This window comes from Mauremys mutica, chromosome 1, assembly GCF_020497125.1.
Source record: "Mauremys mutica isolate MM-2020 ecotype Southern chromosome 1, ASM2049712v1, whole genome shotgun sequence".
NCBI lineage: Eukaryota > Metazoa > Chordata > Testudines > Geoemydidae > Mauremys > Mauremys mutica.
Genome location: NC_059072.1, coordinates 39,720,414 through 39,738,346, shown reverse-complemented (window position 1 = coordinate 39,738,346; position 17,933 = coordinate 39,720,414). Strand labels below are relative to the sequence as shown.

General features: G+C 44.0%; 1 protein-coding gene across 1 annotated transcript in view; it reads left to right on the top strand.

Moving 5' to 3' along the window:
• The window catches only part of MAPK12 (mitogen-activated protein kinase 12), an 81,428-nt gene that overhangs the window by 15,270 nt on the left and 48,225 nt on the right, over window positions 1-17,933 (top strand). The gene's annotated exons all lie outside the window — the stretch shown is intronic.

The window sequence follows — 17,933 nt, the reverse complement described above, 5'->3', positions numbered from 1 at the left end:
GTGGTGATGCAGTCCGAAATCAAAATAAAAAAAGAGCTCCAGCATGGACCATGCGGATGTGATCGCAGTAAGGGCAGGCAAATCCGTTCTATCAGCGCTCCGTTATAAAAGACGAAATTCAGAATCATTTTTAAAAATTCTCCAGACAGATGCCATAGCAGGGACTCAGCGTACTGCAGCGTGACAAGCGTAACGGAAAGCCAAAGAATCAAATGGACGCTCATGGACTGGAGGACTCAAGCTATCCCACAGTTCCTGCAGTCTCCGAAAAGCATTTGCATTCTTGGCTGAGCTCCAAGTGCCTCTAGGGTCAAACAAACAGTGTCCATGTTGGTTCAGGGCATAGCTCGGCAATATACACCCCCCCCACCCCAGAAGTAAAAGGGAAAAAATCCTCTCGTGACTATTTAACATGTCACCCTATCTTTACTGAATGCTGCAGATAGACGCAATGCTGCAGCAGTCAACACCAACATCCTTGCTCCCACCTTCCCCGCTATGGGTGGCTGATGGTGCAATATGACTGGTATCTGTCCTCATCATCATGAGCTTTTTGGCACGTGGTGCAGTGCAAAAGGACTGGTAACCATGCCGACTAGCATCTGTCAGGTCCCCCAATGTCATGTGCACCTAATTTTTCATGGTAGATGGTGCAGTATGGTTGATAACCGTCTTCATCATAGCAACAGGGGGCTGAGCTTCATCAGCCCCCACCCTTCATGTGTAAAGAAAAGATTCAATTGCCCCTGGACTAGCAGCAGGATGCTGGGCTCCTCTCCTCCACACTCCTTAATGTCCTGTCTGGACTATCATAGCAGCTGGAGGCTGCCTTCCACTCATTTATCACTAACAAGTCACTGTGTCTTAGTCCTGCATTCTTTATTACTTCATCACACAAGTGGGGGGACACTGCTATGGTAGCCCAGGAAGGCTGTGGGAAGAACGGAATCAACAGGTGGGGTTGTTGCAGGAGCACCCCCTGTGAATAGCATACAGCTCATCATTCCTGCAGGATCTGACACAGAGCAGCTGTGCTCTCTGGTTATATGATACAGTGGTTCTCTAGGACACTTGCCCATATTCTAGGCAGGACTGATTCTGTTTTTTGATACCATAAAGGAGGGATTGACTCAGGGAGTCATTCCCAATTTTGGCTTTTGCGCCCCTGGCTAAGAGCAGCCAGGGGCACTTATGACAGCAACAGATGGCGCAGTGCAAAAGGACTGGTAACCATGATCATCTTTTTACCAATTTATGGATTGGTAGATGGTACAGTATGGTTGGTAACCATCTCTGCTGTCATGCAAAAGCAAAAGCATGCTGCTGTGTAGCGCTGCTGAATTGCCTCTGTCAGCAGCATCTAGCACACATACGGTGACAATCACAAAAGGCAAAACAGGCTCCATGATTGCCATGCTATGGCATCTGCCAGGGCAATCCAGGGAAAAAAGCCGCGAAATGCTTGTCTGCCGTTGCTTTCCCGGAGGAAGGAGTGACTGACGACATTTACCCAGAGCCACCCGTGACAATGATTTTTGCCCCATCAGGCACTGGGATCTCAACCCGGAAATTGCAAGGGGCGGGGGAGGCTGCGGGAACTATGGGATAGCTAGGGAATAGCTACCCACAGTGCAACGCTCCAGAAATCGACGCTAGCCTCGGACCGCGGATGCACACCACTGAATTAATGTACTTAGTGTGGCCACGCGCACTCGATTTTATAAAATCTGTTTTACAAAACCGGTTTATGCAAATTCGGAATAGTCCCGTAGTGTAGACGTACCCCAAGAGCGCTAAGGGTTTGTAGCTCTTAGATTGGTTCTGACACGCCAGTGAAGTCGAACATTGGAACCAAGGTGTCATTGTTAATAGCTAACACTTGACATACGATTAGATACTTTTATCCAGAGTAGACTTAGGGCAAGTCTACACTATATATTTACATCAGTATAACTACATCACTCAGGGGTGTGAAAAATCTACATCCCTGAGCGATACAGTTATATCGACTATTCCTTGGTGTAGACGGTGTTATGTTGACGGGAGAGCTTCTCCTGTTGACATAGCTACTGCCTCTCGAGGAGGTGGATTAACTAAACCGGCTGGAGCAGCTCTCCTGTCAGTGTAGTAGCATCTTCGCTGAAGCACTGTAGTGGTGCAGCTGTGCTGCAGCAGCAGCGTTTTAAGTGTAGACCTGCCCATAGGGCTTAATTCACTCTTCTTTGAATAGTAGTAGAAATAAAACGGTTTCAAAACAGGGTTTCATTAAGTACCCAAAGAGGTAGTTAAACTTAATGAACAGCCCTCTTTGTAGATATAGACTGCAGGGAAAGCAGAATTCAGCTGACAAGTTCCCAATCCCTCCAATGTTGTGCTATTCATATTGCCACTTTTGCATGCCAAAAAAAAAAGCATGTGAGTTTTTGTGGTACACTATATTTCATCAACTGTTTGAAAATTGTATTTGATCAGAAATATGCGTATATGGCTACAGATATTTTAGAAATGTTCTCAGACAGATAGTAGCCATTTGTGAGAGATGTAATAGAGAATACTGCTGAAACTGCACAAACCTTTAAAGTTTTCCCTACTGTGTGGTCATTTTTAGGGATTATAAGGAATTGGGCCCAAAGATGTCTGCATCCTCAGTGAAGTTTTCAAATATTTCTGATAAATGGAATATACACTCATATTGTAATAACATCACAGCCTAGATATGCTCAGAAGGATTCCTACCTATAAAACAAGAGAGGCATGCTGAAGCACAAATCTCTTCAGGAAAAATGAATTTGCAGTTTCAGAGAGCAGTCCTGGTTCCCTCACCCTCCTTCACCACAGGCAGTAGTGGATTATGAGAGCACTGAAGAATTCAACTGATCTGTCCCACAATTGCCATGGAAACATATCTGCAGATTTGAGGCTATTTTTTCATCAGTTGCGCCACATTTAGATGTTAGTCTGTCTTTGGCCGCAGGTATCCCTTGCTTCCTTATGTGCCCTGATACAGGTAGGCACTTAAGCATGTTAACAATGGGACCTAAGCACATACTTATAGTTAAACATATGCTAAGTGCTTTCCTCAATTAGGGATGTTTTCCTGAACAGGGACCAGGTATGTCTACAACTGTATTTTGGAGCAAGCCTCCCAACCAGGGCTGATAGACTTGGGCAAGTGGGGCTCGGTATAGACAACTTCTTGAAGTTGTGACTCAGATTCTGAAACCCAACCCCCCCCCCCAACATTTCAGCTTTCTACATCCTTTAAATAGGCTGTGATTTTTCTCTCTCATGTCTTCTAAATGAACACTATAACCATTTTTAAAAGAATTAACAGAATGTGTCTCGTGAAAATAAGTAACCTTTATTCTGCATGTTTCTCCCTTCTCACTCTCCTGGAATCTTCCTGTGTCATATAACGTTTTCTCTAATCTATGATCTGAACTTGAAAACACTCTCTCGACTAGAGCATCCAGTGAGGCTGTTCATGGTACTATGCTGCTCAGTAGTAAGCATTTGCAGAATCAGCCCCCTAAATTGTAAGCTAGGGCAGGGTCCATGGGTGGAAGCCTGGGTTCATTGAAGTCAGTGGGAGTTTTTTCCATTGACTTCAGTGGAGCCAGAATTTTACCCCCATATTTTTACTACATAAAGCACCATGTACATCTATAATGCTGTATACAAATGTTCAGTACATAAATGCTGATGGATACTGATAGATGAACAATAATAATTAAAGGTAGGTTCCAACGATTTTTGTAAGAGTTACTTAAGCTAAGGAACATGTTGAAACTATGTAGCCACAAATGGTAAAATTCAGGAGAGAAAATCGACTCCATTTTTTAATCTTGATGTAATTTACGTTAATTTTAGCTTTAGCTTTAAAAATAATTAAATAAATAATTGCAGGCAGCTTGATGGTACAACATAAAAATAAATACAAAAATGTAAATTAAACTCTCTGTTGGCTCGTGCTAATGGAAGTGCTGCCCAATTAGGTCTGTCAAATGGACTCGGATGCCTCTGGATTCCCAAACTAGCAAACATTGTATATTGAAGAGAGTGGCTGTGATGGTTCTTGGGGCACCCAGAATTGTGAGTCACCTTGTTATCCCCTGCCTCCAGTGTGAGGGAGACTTGCCTGTGCCTGGTTGGGTGTCAGCAACTCTAATACCACCAGCCTGTCAGCAACTTAGGCACTCTCCTCTGTGCTATGCCAGCCCTGTCTTCGCTTTCCAAGTTAACTACAGATGTACCCCAGTCCCTGAATCCCTTTGAATCATTCCTCTGTGATATCCAGCCCTTGACACTGGCTACTCAAAGAAATCCCAGATCCACTGCCCCCAAAGGAGCAATGTACCTTAAACCATCGCTCCTGTAAGCCACACAGCACTTGTGAGCACTTACAATAAAACAAAAATAAGTTTATTTAAGAAAGGGTAAAGATTTAACTAGAAACAAGAGGTTACAGAGTGGTAGCCATGTTAGTCTACATCAGCAAAAACAACGAGGAGTCCTTGTGGTACCTTAGAGACTAACAAATTTATTTGGGCATAAATTTGTTAGTCTCTAAGGTGCCACAAGGACTCCTCGTTGTTTTTGCTAGAAATGAGAGAAAGTGATGGAAACAAATGGTTTCAATCCAAAATGCAAACTTAGGTCTATTCTTATTAATAGTTACCTTTTCTCTCTAATTAAGTAGGTTTCCCCCCCAAAGTTCAAAATGTTGCAAAGCTGACCAGTTTCCCAAGAACCTGGATCTAAATGTTCATGGAAACATCCCCTCTCCATAAAGGGGTTCCCTCAGTGAATGGATCCATAGTGCTTCTCCCTTCTCTGTGTCACACTGAAAACAACCTTCTACTCACAGACAGGGCGAACCACTGTCTTGTTTGTTTCTTACTTCTAAGTGGTTTTGATTGTTTGCATTTGCCTCTGATGGTTTCCCATTGAAAATCCTAGTATTGCGCAAAGCTAAATAATTGAGCTTTGCATTGCATCACCAGCTAAATAGGATGGGGTGACAACTCCCCCCATCCAAGTAGGCCATCACTGAGACACATTATCCCCTAGTGACTAAGGCCATGTCTACGCTGGCACAGGTTTTTTTGCCGCAAGTTTTGTCGACGATCAAAAAGCGCTAACAGAAAATTGTTGTTGCATGTGCACACTGTCTTCCTCGGTCGGCATAGTGCGTCCACTCTCGGGGCAATAGCATTGACAGTGAGAGCAATCTACTGTGGGTAGCTATCCCACGGTTCAGCTCTCCACCTGGTGTGAGGTCTTGTGGGAAGGCAGACTGGATCGCAGCGCATCATGGGTCTGGGTTCAGTGTTCCATGATGCATTGCTTTCCATCCCAGCATTCCATGTGCTTCTGTCTTTGGTTTGTGGAACTTTTCAACATCCCTTGTGTAGCAGGGTGGTTACCCCGCTCCTGCCCTGAAGGGCTTAAAGCAGCCCTCGGGAGAGCTGTGGCTGGGAGAAAGCAGCTACTAAGCTGATTGGGGAAGCAGCCGCAGCTGGGCCATGCCCCAGTCAGGCCACAGCTGGCCCTATAAGAGGGCTGGGGCCAGAAGCCAGAGACAGACTCCCTCTAGCTTTGAGAGGGAGGGACCTGGCTGCAGGGAGCTGAGAGAAGGTACCTGGAGTGGAGCAGGGCTGGGGGAAGGCCAAGGGAGCTGGGGAGCTCTGGCCTGGAAACCCCCCAGGCTGCAGCCTAGTAGAAGGCCAATTAGGTACTGAGGTTGCAGGGGGACAGCCCACGGGTAGGCAGAGGCAACAGGTCCAAACCCCCCTTGCCTATGATGAGTGGCTTTTACACTTCAGTCTGCCCCAGTGAGTATGGGCTAGATCAGGGGACGGCAACCGGTGGCTCGCGGCTCGCCTGGGTAAGCACCCTGGTGGGCCGGCCCGGTTTGTTTATCTGCCGCGTCGGCAAGTTCGGCCGATTGCGGCTCCCACTGGCCGCGGTTCGCGGTCCCAGGCCAATGCGGGAGGCAGGAAGCCGCAGCCAGAACATCCCTCGGCTCGCGCCGCTTCCTGCCTCCCGCATTGGCCTGGGACCATGAACCGTGGCCAGTGGGAGCCGCGATCGGCCAAACTTGCTGACACGGCAGATAAACAAACCGGGCTGGCCCGCCAGGGTGCTTACCCTGGCGAGCCGCGAGCCACCGGTTGCCGACCCCTGGGCTAGATGGTGACTGGCAGTAGCCCATGACTGAGGCAAGGTGGGAATAGAGGGTTGGGGGTTCCCCTGGGTGGGGAGACCCTGAGACTGGGGGGTATTGCCAGGAGGAAGCACCCCAAAGACGAGGGGCACCGGGTCCTGGGAGGGACACGGGCCAGCAGCAGCGGGACACTGGCCTGCAGAGGGTGCTCCGGAAGCTGGACAAGCTAATTCCCTGAGAGACCAGCAGGAGGCGCCGCAGCGGTGAGTGGTGCACCGCGACACCTTGGAAGAATGTATCCCATACTGCTCTCTGATGCTCTGCTAGCAGGCAGTAGCACATCGTGAATAGCAGTACAGTTAATCGTGAAGTTCTGAACTCAGTGGGATTCATAGTTGCATGAAGTGCTGTCTGACATCGATAGGAGCAACATTCGATTACTTTTGGCATTCACAGAACAGCTGAACATGGTGGAACATCATTTTTGGACTTGGAAAGCTAGCACTGAGTGGTGGAATCGCATCATTGTGCAGGTCTGGGATGACGAGCATAACTTTCGGATGAGGAAAGCCACCTCCCTGGAACTGTGTGCTGAGCTCACCCCAGTCCTGCGGTGCAGGGACCCCCAAATGAGAGCTGTCCTCTCGGTGAAGAAATGCCTGGCACTCGCAGTGTGGAAGTTGGATAACACCAGACTGCTACCAGTCGGTTGCAAATCAGTTTGGAGTCGGGAAGTCGACTGTTGGGGCTGTGTTAATGCAAGTGTGCAGGGCCATTAATCACATCCTGTCGTGAAGGACCAAGACTCTTGGCAATGTGCATGAAATAGTGGATGGCTTTGCAGAAATGGGTTTCCCTAACTGTTGAGGGGCAATAGATGGCACACATATTACAATTTTGGCACTGGACCACCTTGCGACAGAGTACATCAATAGGAAGGGGTACTTCTCCATGGTGTTGCAGGTGCTTGTGGATCACTGCAGGCGTTTTACTGACATCAGTGCAGGGTGGTCCAGAAAGGTGCATGACACACACATCTTCAGGAACACCAACCAGTACTGAAAGCTGCAAGTGGGGGCTTTCTTTCCAGACCAGAAGATTACAGTAGGGGATGCTGAAATGCCCATAGAGATCCTGGCATTAAGGGGTACTGTAAGTGTACCCCTTAATGCCATGGCTCATGAAGCCTTACACGGGAAACTTAAATAGCAGTAAAGCGTGGTTCAAGAATAGTAAAATACACCTCTAATAACATACCAATTACTTTCTCACTCACCCTTGACAAGCACATGCATGGTGAGTTTACCCAGGGGCGAGGTGCATTTTACATGGGGAGAAAAGCAATATGACAGGGATGCAGTGCAGTCGACCAGGGACAATATTTTTTAATTTTTCCATCCTTTTCCACAGGTGGGGGTTATTGTACCAGATATCTCACTCCTGAGGGTAAATAGGGAAGCAAGGGTGCATCTACTGCAGGCCCTGGTCCCTGTGTTGCTCATCTGTGTGCTTCTTTGGTCCCGGTGCAAGTAATTGCAGAATGGCGCAGGAAAGGGACAAAGCAGCTCTGCCAAGGAACCTTCAGCAGAGGATTGCCAAGTACCTCCAGGAAAGTTTCCTAGAGATTTTTCAGGAGGTTTCCCATGAAATCTCCATGTGCATCAACACCCTCTTTCTCCATACTGCTTAGCTGCATGGGGAAATGTTGAACACATAGTAACATGGCCACTTTGTACATTTCTATGCCCTCAATACACCTCCGCACTTCACAAAGCAAAAACACTTACCAGGGGTTTCCTCCTGTGTCTGGCTTGCCAGAGTGCAACTGCTGAGACTGGCTAGACACCTCTGGAGCAGAGAACAGCTCCTGACTGGGCACACCACTGGGTGACCCTGCTGTGGGCTCCAAAAAGGGCTGGATTAAGGTTATGAGGGGCCTAAGGCTAGGGGGAGGGAAGGGCCTAAGTGTGAATTACATATTGCAAAAAAATTATGAAGTCATCAAACATTTATCTACATACATATTGTGATAGACCCAGGCCATTTGGGAACAGCAGAGTAGTAGAAGGGAGATATACTGGCCACTGGATAAGCAGTTTTCTGTTCCTTGAGTGACCAGAGCAGGGGCTACTTCAGGCTAATGAGAACACCTGGCTCCAATTAACCTGCTAAGAGTCAGGTGAGGCTGTTAAGCACCTGACTCTAATTAAGGCCCCTCTGATGCTATAAAAGGACTCACTCCAGTCAGGCTAGAAGGAGCCAGAGGAGAGGAAGTGCGTGTGAGGAACTGGGAGCAAGAGGCGTGCAAGAAGCTGAGAGAGAGCAGGCATACTGCTGGAGGACTGAGAAGTACAAGCGTTATCAGACATCAGGAGGAAGGTCCGGTGGTGAGGACAAAGAAGGTGTTGGGAGGAGGCCCTGGGGAAGTAGCCCAGGGAATTGTAGCTGTCGTGCAACTTTACCAGGAGGCACTCTAGACAGCTGCAGTCCACAGCGCCCTGGGCTGGAACCTGGAGTAGAGGGCAGGCCCAGTTTCCACCCAGACCTCCCAACTCCTGATCAAACACAGGAGGAATTGACCTGGACTGTGGCTTCTACCAGAGGGGAAGGTCTCTGGGCTGTTTCCTGACCCACAGGGTGAATCTGTGAGGGGGGGCAAATCCGCCAATAAGCGCAGGACCCACCAAGGTAGAGGAGGAACTTTGTCACAATATTTACATATTATTTATTTATGTAAAGTTAATACATTTATTCTCACTACACTCAATTCTTCAAATAATATTTTTCCCTAGCTTTAGCTGTGGCAAAGACATGAATGATGTCATCCTAATTCAAAGACCTGACAATTTCATTCTCAATGCTCAAGAGGGACAAAGCACTGAGATGCTCTTGAGTCATGGTGGATCGGAGGACATTTTTTATCCTTGTTAGAAGAGAGAACATTCTCCACTACAGTTAGTGATCATTAGTGACAAATACAGCTGTAAAGTAGTTTCAACAATTGGGAAACAGTCTATCACATTGGATTCAGTGATAACTTGCTACATCCAAATAGATTTGCTTTCGTCATTTTTTCTCTCTATATCTGAGAGTGATGTGAATTCAACAAATTGAAGAAATTCTTTAGTAAAATCTACTGGGAGATAGTCTGGGTACTTCTGACATCTTCACTGACTTCAGAGCTTGAAATGTTAGGTGAAAAATTTGTCAGTACAATAAAGGTTTTGTCAATATTTTTATAAGCCTCGATCCGACGTTCTAATAAACTCTTCAGTTTGTCAATGATTGTGATGAAGGTATTAACTCAAGGCCTCCTTGTCACTGAATGAGTGGGCAGTTGCATCATTGCATATGTTCTGTCTTTTGTGGCGTTTGGCTGACTTATACTCATGGTTAGCAGTCCTTGCAGCCCCTGAATTTCATACTCAGCAGAACTATCCTGCATTTGTTGAAGAACAGTTCCAAGACTCCACATTAGGTTTACAGAAGTGGAAAGGTTAATTTCAACACTTTGCAAGCTTAGACTGCACCCGCTGAATGGCTGAAATATATCATTCCAGACCTCACACAAAATATCAGTTTCCAAAGTGTGCATTGCATCACTCAGGATCTTCGCATCTTTTCTTGTTGCTGATTTTTGCTCTCTAGCACTTCAAGGATGTTGGGGTATCCCAGAAAAACTGCATTCACAGCTTCAGCGTTGGCACTCCACCATGTCCCTGAGAGTGATTTGGGCACTGGGCATCCCTTTGGTAGTGAATCTCTAAGAATCATCCAAGGACTGGCTGATGCAGAGAAAAAATTGTACAATTCTTGGACAAATCCAAAAAAAGAAACTGCTTCAACACAACAATCCATGGCAGACTGGCCAGCAAGGTTGAGTGAGTGTGCAGCACATGGTATGTAATCAACCAGAGCATTGCGCTCTTTTATCCTTGCCTGCATCCCTGCATATTTGCCACTCATATTACTTGCATTGTCATCGCTTTGGCCAAAACAAAGGCTGATGTCAATCCCATTTTTGGTGAGGAAATTGAGTAGGTACAGGGCAAGTTTCTCCCCTATGTGGCTAGTGATGTTTATGAAGGTCATGAAACACTCAACTGGTCTACTGGGTAGCACATAACGCAAGATGACAGTCAGCTGATCTATATGTGACACATCCGGTGTTGAGTCGATGGACACTGAAAAATATCACACAAAAATATCCCACATCTTCGATCTCATCTACAATGGCTGATAGCGTATTCTTTGCCACCGGTGTAATGAATTCATAAATTTAAATTTAATCACAAATAGTCTTTGATAAATGTATGGCCTTTTCCACGATTTGCGTGTTTGATTGATGTGCTGAGCTAAGAAAGGGTCAAACTTAGCAATTAGCCCTAGAACGCCAAGGTAATTGCCATTGTGTTTTGATCCAACAGTCTCATCTGAGCCACACAATGGCAGACCACTGTCAGGAAGAAAAACTATGGTTTCAACTACGAATCTGAGAATGTTCTTCCAATAAGCACGAGCTTCCAAAACCTGGTTTTCCATTTGGGTATCAATTCTGCCACTAACTTTCTTTCGGGCTTGGTAGCTGTTAACTAACAATGTATGCTGCTCACTCATTGCATGTTTGGTAATGTATGCAGTATTCTTCCAACAACTGAAGCCTTCACAGACCATTCCCCACTTTTTGGTATCACAAAACAGGCGGCAATAAAAACAGTACACTTTTTTCTTAGAAGGCGAATAGATTAGCCATTCTCGCTTGCCAGTCTGTTTACTAGGCTTCATATTCAAACACTGATTTGGTCAGATAACGGTTCTGGTGTACTCTCACTTTGTCAATGAAAAGTCAACATCTGGATTCGGGCATTTCTGTTGGCCCTTCTGAGTCCAATGTGCAATGAGATCTTGAGAAGTCATGTCCCACTCGCCTGGATCATTGGAGAAGAATATTTTTATATTACTATCACTGGGAAAGTCTTCATAGGAGTGTGGTGAGACTGCAGCTAGAGAAGTCATAGGAGGCTGCTCCTTTTCATCAGGCACAGGTGCAGCAGGTTCACTTAGGGTGGTATTCACGTGGACTTCTTCACCACCAAACTTAATAGGAGGAAAAATAGTTAGAGAAGGAGTACCTTTCAGCACTACATCTTGTCTTTGCCATCTTTCTTTGGCCTCCTTCAATTTCTGCCATCCTCCTTTCTTTGACATGGTTTCTATTGTCTAGTGTAGGCCTGCTGTGTACAAAGTTCAATATTGCTTGGGCCCACAACCACTTCCTTAGCCCATAAAGACAAAATCACAACCACCATAAATTGAATTCACAATCTTGATGGATTAATTTGTACAAAGCAATATCTAATGAGACAAAAAAATTCCGATGGCCCCACTACCATCGCTCAGCTATTACTTCAGTATGGAATGGAGGGCCTAAAAATAGGAGACCCTAAAAATAGAAGGCCTATGGTTATAGCCTTTTTAGCCTACAGGTTAATCCGGCCTTGGCACCACATCGTTATCTGCCTCCACCTCTTTGTCAATGATTTCGTCCTCTGGATTAGGTCGCCTTTCTGCCGGTTCCATCCCCGATGAAGTATCCAAAGGGCTCTTGGCAGTGGAGGTGGGGTCACCGCCAAGGATAGCATCCAACTCCTTGTAAAAATGGCAGGTCTGAGGCTCAGCACCAGAACAATGGTTTTCCTCCCTTGCCTTCTAGTATGCGTACCTCATGTCCTGATCATAGCCCTTTTCGCACAAGCCTCAAGAAACCTGCCCGTAGGTATAGAAATTCCTACAGCTGGAGTGCAGCTGGGACTGCACACTTTCCTGTCCCCAAATACTGAGCAGATCCAGCAGCTCTGCATTGGTTCAAGCAGGAGAGCCTTTGCTGCGTGGAGCCACCATGGTCAGCATGTGAGCTCTCCATGTTGTGCAAACAGGAAGTGGAATTTCAAAAATTCCCAGGGCTTTAAAGGAGGAGGGGCGGAGGGTTGCTTACCTGGCTGCAGGGCAGCGGAGTTGGAACTGCTGACCAGAGCGGTCAGGTTGGGCATTGTGGGACACCCTCAATTAAAGCGATAAAATCAAGTGCAGTGTCTACACTGGCACTTTGGCAACAAAACTTTTGCATAAAAAGCTCTATGACTCATTGAGGTGGTTTTATTTTGTCGCTGAAACTGAGGAGTTTTGTTGCCGAAAGTGACCTTGCAGTGTGTTCACCTCCACTGTTTCGTTGCCAAAGCTGCAGTGTAAACAAACCCTAACTTTTACTCCAAGTTCATAGAGCATACTTTCAATATAAATACATTAGTCCTTAAATATTACCCATACATACAAAGATTATGAATCTTGACCAGTTATGAGCTTTCTGTAGATACCTTACATGTTACTCTTCAAGGATATACATCATGTATGATGTTTGGTGTGGTGAGTTTGTCAGATCTGGGGTGAGAGTTGTTTGCAAAGAACAGGGAACCCTTTGCCAAGGGGTCTCTGTGTCACATTGGTATGTAAAGAAATCCATCTTTTTGTTTGCCAGGAATCAATTCTTTTAACAACTTTAGTGTTGACTGTTTTGTCTTCTCTATCCCTAGACCTTCTTTCAGAATCTGTTCTTCTGGAAATATTCTTAAACATGGTGTTGCAAGCTGTTACTAATAATTCCTGACAGCTATTGAATTTTATTGCTATTATCTTTGTTACTTTGCACTCCAGATTTTCAAGAGCAGTTATACTACTACTTTATCCTCAAAGTAGCTCCTCTCACTCTATCGGAGAAGGAGAAAATGGGGGGGAGGCTACACAAGATACTAATTAACAAGAAAATCTGAGTTTGATTTTTTTTTTCCCCATACCATTCACTCTACTTTGGATTTGTCTTTAAAGGGATGGTGGAGGGACGTTCACTGAGTTTACAAGGAACCAATGAACACAGGATAAAATAATCACTGAGATGACCATGGGTTGATGGCGTACACACCTCATTGTGCTATTCCATGCCAGAAATCTCATCTTAAAAACTGATTGGTAAAAGTGAGACACTGGAGGAGAGCATCACTGCTAGCCATAGGCGGCAGGTTATATACATCTGCGGTGCCCGGGCTCCAGGAATATTCAGGGCTGGGTGCCCTGCTCCAGCAATATTTGGAGCTGGGTCTCTCCCCCGGCCCTGCCTGGATCGCGGCCAAGTCATCTCTAGTTGCAGGCCATGAGGAGCAGGTCCATAAAAGGGGAAGGGGCCATGTGCTCGGGAGTGCACTCACAAGATTGTACCTCCCGTGAAGGCCCTTCACCCAGACCACCTGACCAGTGGTTTGCCATGTTGCATTTCATCAACACTTACCTTCATCGCACCATCCATCGCTGCGCTGTGGGACAGTTACCTTGAAGGATCCTGACATCTCCAGTGCCATGCCTGTCCTGGGAGCGTGAGTATGCGAGTGTGAGTGTATCCCCACCTCCTTTCTTTTGAGTTTAGCTATCAGTATAATAAACATGTTGCTTTCTGCCAAACTCTGGTGGGTCATTAGTCCTCCCTAAGCTTACTCTCTGGCCCAATTTCAGGTAACACACTGGTGAAGACAACGAGGAGTCCTTGTGGCACCTTAGAGACTAACAAATTTATTTGGGCATAAGCTTTTGTGGGCTAGAACCCACTTCATTGGAAGCAATCAAAATATAATTGAAGAATGTTTTTTCATAGATTCAAAGAGACCATTGTGATCATCTAGTCTGACCTGTTTAACACAGGCGATAGAACTTCTCAAAATAATTCCTTTTGAACTAGAGCATCTATTTAAAAACAATCTCGATTTTAAAAATTGTCAGTGATGGAGACTCCACCATAACCCTTGGTAAATTGTTCCAGTGGTTAATTATCCTCATTGTAAAACAGTTACTCCTGATTTCCAGTCTAAATTTGTCTAGCTTCAACTTCCAGCCATTGGATTTTGTTATACCTTGTCTGCTAGATTGAAGAGCCCATTATGAAATATTTGTTCCCCATGTGTAGGTACTTAAAGACTGTGATCAAGTCACCCTTTAACCGTCTCTTTCTTAAGTTAAATAGACTCAGGGAGCTCAATCTATCGTTATAAGGCATATGTTCTAATCCTGTAATCATTCTTTTGGCTCTTCTCTGAGCCCTCTTCAATTTATTAACATCCTTCTTGAATTGAGAATACCAGAACTGGACACAGTATTTCAGCAGGGTTGCACCAGTGCCAAAGAAAGAGGTAAAATAACCTCTGTGCTCCTACTTGAGATTCTCCTGTTTATGCATCCAAAGATAGCATTAGCCCTTTTGGCCACAGCTTTGCACTGGAAGCTCATGTTCAGCTGATTATCCACCATGACCCCAAATCTTTTTCAGTCACCACTTCCCAGTAAGGGCACTGGAACCTTTGTAGAAGTGCGGGGCGGGATGCAGGGTCACATGCCCGCAAAGATTTGGTGCTTGGCTTGTACTAAGCAGGCTCAGATGGACTGAGCATGCTCAGTAATATCTGCTGAAGCCACTGCCCTCACTGGGCAGGCATGGGTCGCCTCTGGGAGACCAAACTCATGTGGGGTTTGTTTTTTTTTTTGTTAAAAAGTGGGGTGTGTGGCCCTTCCACTTCTAAAAGTGTGGGGGCGCATTGCCCACTGCTTCCTTTCCCAGTTCCAGCGCCATTGCTTTCCAGAATAGAGTCCTCCATCTTCTAAGTGTGGCCTACATTCTTTTCTCCTAGATGTATACATTACATGTAGCTGTATTAAAACACATGGTATTTGCTTGTTCCCAGCTTATTGAGTCTTCCAGATCACTCTGTATCAGTGACCTAGCCTTTATATCATTGTTGATAACTTCAAGGTATTTTTTGTTTTATTTTATACATACCAAGTTATAAAAGAAATAAGCCCACTTGTCATTAGTGCTTTACTGTCCAAACTGGTCTTTACGTCAGCTGTTATGTTTAAGTACCTTATATTTAATAGAGGAATGGCATTCCATGGTAGCAAATGTTTTTGCAGGGTATCATGGAGAAGAATATTTCCAACATACTATCCAGTCATTTTTCTTATATTTGCATTAGTCACTGAAATTTACATCTGCCTTAGAGTATTTATTTTATTTTGTATCCTCTTGTTTGTAATGTATCTGTAGTAAGCTGTGACATAAATGGAAATATTAATAACTATATTCTAGTTTGGGAAAAACACTCTGAAACATAGCTATTAAATAAAGGTCACTGATGAGAAGGAAACAGAGTTCTCTCTTTGATATTTATAAATGATTAATTATTTTTCGTCTGACTTGTCCATGTCAGTTTCAATGATGTTGCTTTAGAAAATCCATTATGAAAAAGAAGAAACTAGTTTATCAAATCAAGTGGGTATGACTAAGAGGGACTACCATCCATTGCATGTTTATAAACAAATATTCTGTGTTCAGTTCCTATTTTGCTCTCTCCATTGGTCTTTTGAAATTTCCTTCAAGATGTTTAGAATGAAGTTGCTGCTCTTTCCCTGGTCTTTTCAATTCAGAGGATTTGCAACAACAAAGACAGATGACAAGCTTGTCTCAATTAGTTTGCCAGTTTACCTGAAAAGTATGAGCTCAGTTCTTTGCCTCTCAGGACAAATCCTGCTGTTAACTAACAGGATAGTCCAAGTAACTAATATACTCCCACGGACTTTAATGGGAGATGAAGGGGAATTTTAATGAGCTTTACTAATCTCTTTGATTTTTGGCTGGTATTTTCTGTTGAAACACCTTTTCCAGCTTCCCGTGTTTCACAAGAACAGGAGCATAATACAGGTTCCCATGCTTTGTTTGCCTTAACGATAAATCCATGTGGTGCAGCATCCATACATTGCCTCATCTTCTGTGGTATCAAATACTTTTCCTGCTGAAGCCTGCTGTCACCATCATGTAGCTTACAATCTAAGATAGACAAGACATAGAGCAACAATTCGGGTAAATGAGGACACAGAAAGCTTATTGGTTAGAGGACAAGGAACTCTTCTTCACAGGAAGTAGTGGGTTTTAATGGGAAGAGAAAGCACTTGATGGACCAGGTTGAAGTTCAAATACTAACTTTCCATTTCTAATGACACACTCTTCAGATGCTATCTATATATATTTTAAGAGTTTTTGAAATGTAGATTCAGCAAGGTGCAGCTTTAGAAAAGTGTACATGCACAGTTTTAACTAGCCATTAGAATTCCATGATTTAGCTTTGGTGTCACTTTCTGTGTCATGAGTGAAAAGTTTCTGTGGTGGATAGTTATAAAACTCTGCTGTAGAAATCTGAAAAAAAAAATACCTGCTATAACCTCAGCACTTTAAAGCATGGTTTTGAATACATACATCCTCTTTTACTTTATTTTTGATGGTCTAGTAATGGGTCTTATTAATGTTTAGTAGGGTGATTCTTTCATTTTTGTATTGTTCTTTGAATAGCTTCAAAAAGACTATATTACAATCTCCAGGAAAATGATTTGCTTAGTAGAGCTTCCAAAGATTCAGCATGGATGCAGAGATAAAGCTTTTGTATCTGGGTATTTTATACACCTCTACCCTGATATAATGCTGTCCTCAGGAGCCAAAAAATCATACCGCGTTATAGGTGAAACCATGTTATATCGAACTTACTTTGATCCGCCGGAGTGTGCAGCCCCCCCACACACACACTCCCCGGAGCACTGCTTTACTGTGTGTTATCCGAATTCATGTTATATCGGGTCGCGTTATATCGTGGTAGAGGTTTATGTAGGCGTTTATACTGCACTCATCACCACAGTATTTTGATTGCGTCCAGGCTAACTTTAAGAACTCCTGTAAACTTTTGAAATAATGGAAAAAGGCGAAAGTTTGTGTGTAAGGGATTTTTGAAGGGGCGAGAAGACTTTTTATCTTTAAGATTTAAATGAAACAAATCCTATTCTTTATCTTTATTTATTTCACCCCTTTTTTGCTTCACTTCCTGTTTTGTTTTGTTTTTTAAAGATCTTTGATAATACCTCTTAAGTACTAGAAGGAAAGAGGCAATTTGGCATTTCTCAAAGCAGGTTTTAAAATAGTTTCTAATGTTGATCGTTAATTTCATGGTAATGCTACAAAGCATGATAAGCTGTTAGTCCTGATTATTGTATTTTTCCAATATTTAATTTACTGATGGTTAATTTACTTGAGTGGAGTATTGGCAGTGACTGTAAGTATATCCAGCCAACTGGTCTCATTCCATTGATGGATTTACTAGTGGAAAATCAGGGAAAGACATGTTTATTTTATACATTTTATTACAGTTTTGTTGAGACACACAGAGTATTGTTAAGGAGAATCCAAGATATAGAGCTGTTAAATTCCTGGTTGCATTCTTGATGACTTATGGTCACTTAAGGCCAATTAGCCCTTTTCATAGGAATAAACAAGTTTAGTCCCAGGGTCCTGACCAAATTCCATTCTGGGAATTATATTCTGCCTACCAAAATTCTACTGCAGATGAATTTGGAAAATTCATTTTATTTGCTATCCTAAATTGTTTAGTGTTACTATGCATTGACCCACAGTGGGCTCACTTTTCCCCAGAGGTGGCTGAATAACAATGATGGACTATTCCTGTGTGTACAGTGTGGTAAAGTTTTTGTTTGTTTGTAAAACACTTTGGAATCCTTCAGGATGAGAGATTTTATCGGCTGTTTTATATAATTATCACTCAACCGTGCTTATTTATAAAAAAACTGTACGTTTAAAGCTTGTTTATCCTTAGGTCAAGCAGACCTAGTG